This window comes from Alosa alosa, chromosome 1 (genome assembly GCF_017589495.1).
Source record: "Alosa alosa isolate M-15738 ecotype Scorff River chromosome 1, AALO_Geno_1.1, whole genome shotgun sequence".
Lineage (NCBI taxonomy): Eukaryota > Metazoa > Chordata > Actinopteri > Clupeiformes > Clupeidae > Alosa > Alosa alosa.
This window is the reverse complement of record NC_063189.1, coordinates 7,368,924-7,373,923: the sequence shown is the minus strand read 5'-3', so window position 1 is coordinate 7,373,923 and position 5,000 is coordinate 7,368,924. Positions and strand designations below refer to the sequence as shown.

Below are 5,000 nucleotides of genomic sequence, written 5' to 3'. Positions count from 1 at the left end.
GGAGAGGGTGAGTCAGGAGGGAGGAGAGAGGGGGAGTCAGGAGGGAGAGAGAGAGAGAGAGGGGGGAGAGAGGGGGAGTCAGGAGGGAGAGAGAGGGAGAGAGAGAGGGAGTCAGGAGGGAGGAGTGTGGGGATGAGAAGATGAGAGGAGAGAGGGAGGGAGGCACTTTGGTGGGAGGAGGGAGAGAAACAAAGTGAGAGAGACGTGAGAGAAATTGAGACCCAAACAGCACTAAAGACTAAAAGGCAGCGCGCCGCACACCGGCGCCCCCATGAGGGCGCCCACATCTTCTGCCCCCTGCCCACTGCCCACACAAACCAGCACTGGCATCTTCTGCCCCCTGCCCACACAAACCCGCACTGGCATCTTTTGCCCACTGCCCCCTGCCCACACAAACCAGCACTGGCATCTTCTGCCCCCTGCCCACACAAACCAGCACTGGCATCTTCCATTGATCAGCACTCCAGAAACAATGGAGGGCAATTCCACGGAAAATGGACTTTTTGTCACATCCATAACGCCAGTGAAATGTCTTGGCATTTGTATGACATGAATGATAACATTCATTTTTTGTGCATTTTTTTGTCTCATGTACATTCTTCAGCCAAAAATAGCAAATGCTCAAATTTCATGTAATCATTCATATCATACCATACCATCACATTTTATTGGCGTTATGGATGTTACAAAAAACTTAATTTTCCATGGAATTGCCCTGTATGTTATTGAACAAATGTGACCAAAACAGAAGTGAATGGTAATGTGCACTGCTAGTGTGCCAGTGTGTGGGGCTGTATTGACAACAATGGAATCTAAGTGATCCAACGTCAAAAGTGGTGTGTGTTGCACTCGTGTCAGCATGGATGTGCAGTGTGTTTAAGGAGGGGAAGGCCTGTACTGTACTGGTGTGCTAGAGTTGCCTATCATCACCTAAATGCTCTGCAATTGTCCACTCATTCCAATGTATTTTCAACACACCGTCACTAAGACAAAAAACCATCAGCTCCTCCAACACTGCCTTATCATAGAAGGTACATGAAGAAATAGTGAACTAATAATGAAAGCTTTATGATAATGCTTTCAATCTAAATGCAGCTAATTTAGTTATAGCTCCTGCCTACAGTATATTTATTTCAAGGTGGCCAATGGCAGGGCCTAATTCACAGCAGATTCATGTGTGTGGTTGTGGGCCTTGTTTGGCAGTGTGGCTGCTGATCAGCGCTCAGTTTGACCTTTCAGGAGGTAATGAATGAGGCTGGGACTTGGAGACGGCAGCTCTGATCCAGCATCAGCACATTTAGTCTGCTGTGTGGCATAGGCCCTGACCACAGTCTGGAGAGCAGGAGTTGGGGCTTGGATTTCTGTTCCAAGAATACCACTGTGTGTTTGTGCGTATGTGCGTGTGTGTGCGTGCGTGCATGTGTGCGTGTGCGGTGTGTGTGTGTGTGTGTGTGTGTGTGTGTGTGTGCGTGTGTGTGTGTCTGATGACAGCCTCATACATTATTTAATTCAGCTCTGTAAAACACACCCATTTAATTAAAGAGAACACCAGAACGTCAGCAGCAACACAGGATGCCACAGCACACCACACACTCACTGCTATATGATCGTGTGTGTGTATGTGTGTGTGTGTGTGTGTGTGTGTGCGTGCGTGCGTGTACGTGTGTGTGTGTGTGCGTGTGTGTGGGTGTTTATGTGTAGGTGTGTCATTATGTGTATATATATGTCTGTGTGTGTGCATGTGTGTAACAGAGAGAGAGAGGGAGGGAGAGGGTCTACAGGATAGAGGCAGAAAGACATGGCTTCCAGATTTGTTGGACAGGATGATGTGGTGGCCTCTGTGATTGTAGTTGACATCACAGATGTAAGTCTTTAGTATCAGAGCTATGGCCGGGAAAAGCACAAGGCATGACTGTAGGCAAAGAGTGGTCTGACTGTGTGTGTGTGTGTGTGTGTGTGTGTGTGTGTGTGTGTGTGTGTGTGTGTGTGTGTGTGTGTGTGTGTGTGTGTGTGTGTGTGTGTGTGTGTGTGTGTGTGTGTAGATCTAATTTATGGTAATAGCCCTAGAGCTACACTGTAATTACGTACTGCCGCAGAGAGGAGTGTACCAGGGTGCTGCATACTGAGGGCTCGGTCTGAGAACCAAACTTCACAATATTACACCAGATTTATCCTCGGACTGGACTATGCTGAATGGCCTAGAAAGTAGCTGAGAATTGAAATGAAGCAGTTCATCTCACAGCCATGCACACATACTGTAACTATTCAGCCCAACAAACACACTCACCCACGCGCGCACACACACACACACACACACACACAGACACACAGACACACAGACACACACACAGACACAGACACACACACACACACACACACACACACACACACACAGACACAGAAACACACACACAGTATTTCTCCTTCTCTCTGGAGTTCAGTGAGGCAGACGCTTGGTAGTATTCCAAGCAAGATGTGGATTAACGAGGAGTGAAAGAGATGTAATCACCTCTCAACCCACCAGAAACACACACACACACACACACACACGTGTGCAGAGACGTGCACACAAACACACACTCATGCACACACATGTACACACAAACATGCACCCTTTTACATACACACACACACACACACACACACACATAAGGATGCTTTGTCCATGTTGTGCTGCACTGAGCAGCTGTTGTGTGGATAATCTGCAGCACGCTGTGTTAGGTGTGAGAGCAGTGGCTCTACTGGCCACACTGGTCTCTGCCCCCACACTGGTCTCTGTCCCCACACTGGCTGGCCATACTGGTCTCTGTCCCCACACTGGCTGGCCATACTGGTCTCTGTCCCCACACTGGTTTCTGTCCCCATACTGGCTGATGTGACCCCTAATCACTTCAACACTGGTGAGTCATGCAGACATGTTGCTCAAAGTAGGACTTTCACATTCCAACTGTTTTGTTTATTTTTTATTTGTTTTTTATTAACACAGCTAGATACAACTGTGCTCCTTATGTGCTCAATGTCGCCAGTAAAGGGGATATATATTCTAACCAGTATGACTAACCAGTATGACTTGGGATATATATTCTAACCAGTATGACTAACCAGTATGACTTGGGATATATATTCTAACCAGTATGACTAACCAGTATGACTAACCAGTATGACTAACCAGTATGACTTGGGATATATATTCTAACCAGCATAGATAGATAGATAGATAGATAGACACTTTATTGATCCCTATGGGAAATTCAAAACTGACTTGACGTCAAATTCAGGTATGGGCCTGTCAGGTCAGAGAGCAAGAGGTCAAGGGGTCAGCCCTGAGTAGGCAAATATGCTTACTGATCAATGCTATCTCATTACAGTCAGATTTGGTTTCAGTGACTGCCATGTATTGATTCAGAGTCAGTCAGACAGCCAGATATCATTTTTCTAGCCAATGATGACAGTGGTTTAAAATGAGATATGAAAAATCCTGAGAGTGACAACCAGATGTTGGTGTCTACAGCCTAGACTAACACACAGTCACCGTATCACAAGTTGACTAAAGGCTTTCACTTGTACTTACTAACTTAACAATCAACAGACACACACACACACACACACACACACACACACACACACACACACACAGTCACACACCAAAACCTCTGCATTGAAACATGCAAACATACAGAAGCAAATATCTATGTGAGCAACTTCAATTTTGAATACTTTTAGATTATCAGGGAAGTCTGTGCGTCTCCGTACATCTGTGTTCCTGTTTGAGACTCGGGAGAGGGAGAGGGAGAAAAGGAGGGCCGGAGACAGAGGAAGTCCTCCTCCTCTAAGTAACGCTGCATCAAATATGGATGCTTTACATGGGCAAACCATTGGGGTAGATGTTGTGTTGAGAGTCGCCATGGCAACTCCTCCTGCAAAAGCGCCACGGTTGTCATGATGAATCAGCTCAGCCAGAGGGACGCGGCCTCCCCTCACGCCGGGCTCGGCCTCTTTGCGCTGCTTCATTTATGTCACTTCTCCTACTTCCTCTCCTGCAGGCTGGGGAGTCTCCAGCAGAGCCGCCTGCCCGACAGGGCGAATGTGGAGCGCACACATGCAGCCTGCTCCATGTACACTATTCATTAATGATACATAGAAATGGGGGTGTGTGTGTGTGTGTGTGTGTGTGTGTGTGTATGTGTTTGTGTGTATGTGTGTGTGTGTGTGTGTGTGTGTGTGTGTGTGTGTGTGTGGTGTGTGTGTGTGTGTGTGTGTGTGTCTGTATGGGAATGGTCTGCTGCCTCTGGGGTGAGTGGGCTCAGCTCTCCTCTCTCCTCTCTATCTCTCTGAGGAGGATGAGGTCATGTGTGGCGGGCGTGAGCCCTCCTGCACCTCTGCCAGGTAACAGCACTGGAGCAGGACTGAGCATGTGCGTGGGGCTGCCATGAATCTGCATCTAGACAGCATCTCACAGCACTGACTGGACAGTGGCACACAGTGCTCCATGTAGCACAGGAAACTGTTGCCCATTCCAGCTCACCACTCGCACCACTATAAAATATTTTGGATTTCTGGTTTCCACAGCTACTGCCAAACTCCTCTGGTTCGAATTGTACACTGTTAAAAGGTATCCTAGTGGTCTCCTTCTCAGTACTGTACGACTGAGATCACTATAAAAAAAAACCAACAGAAGGAAATAATCTCTTTGTTGCTTATTAAAGGTGCTCTAAGCGGTTTCTAAGCTAAAACATTTTTTGTCACATACAGCAAACATCACCTCACCATCCGCTAACTGCCTGTGCCCTGTGCCCTCTGTGGACAGCCCAGGCTCCAAAAACGGCAACAAAAATAACTTGGTCCAACCTGGACCATAAAAACATAACAAACTGTTCCAGAAAATCACCGATTAGATGTGCGTTTAGGAGAGTTTCAATTGCATGGGAGGGAGGGGGAGGAAGTAGCGAGCTAGCTCTCTGTTTTGTTTGAATGGCAATAGAAGTGACGTTACCCAGTAT

The 5,000-nt window shown here is 47.2% G+C and overlaps 1 protein-coding gene across 1 annotated transcript in view; it reads right to left on the bottom strand.

Moving 5' to 3' along the window:
* The window catches only part of LOC125292195 (receptor-type tyrosine-protein phosphatase delta-like), a 98,185-nt gene that overhangs the window by 50,403 nt on the left and 42,782 nt on the right, over nt 1-5,000 (bottom strand).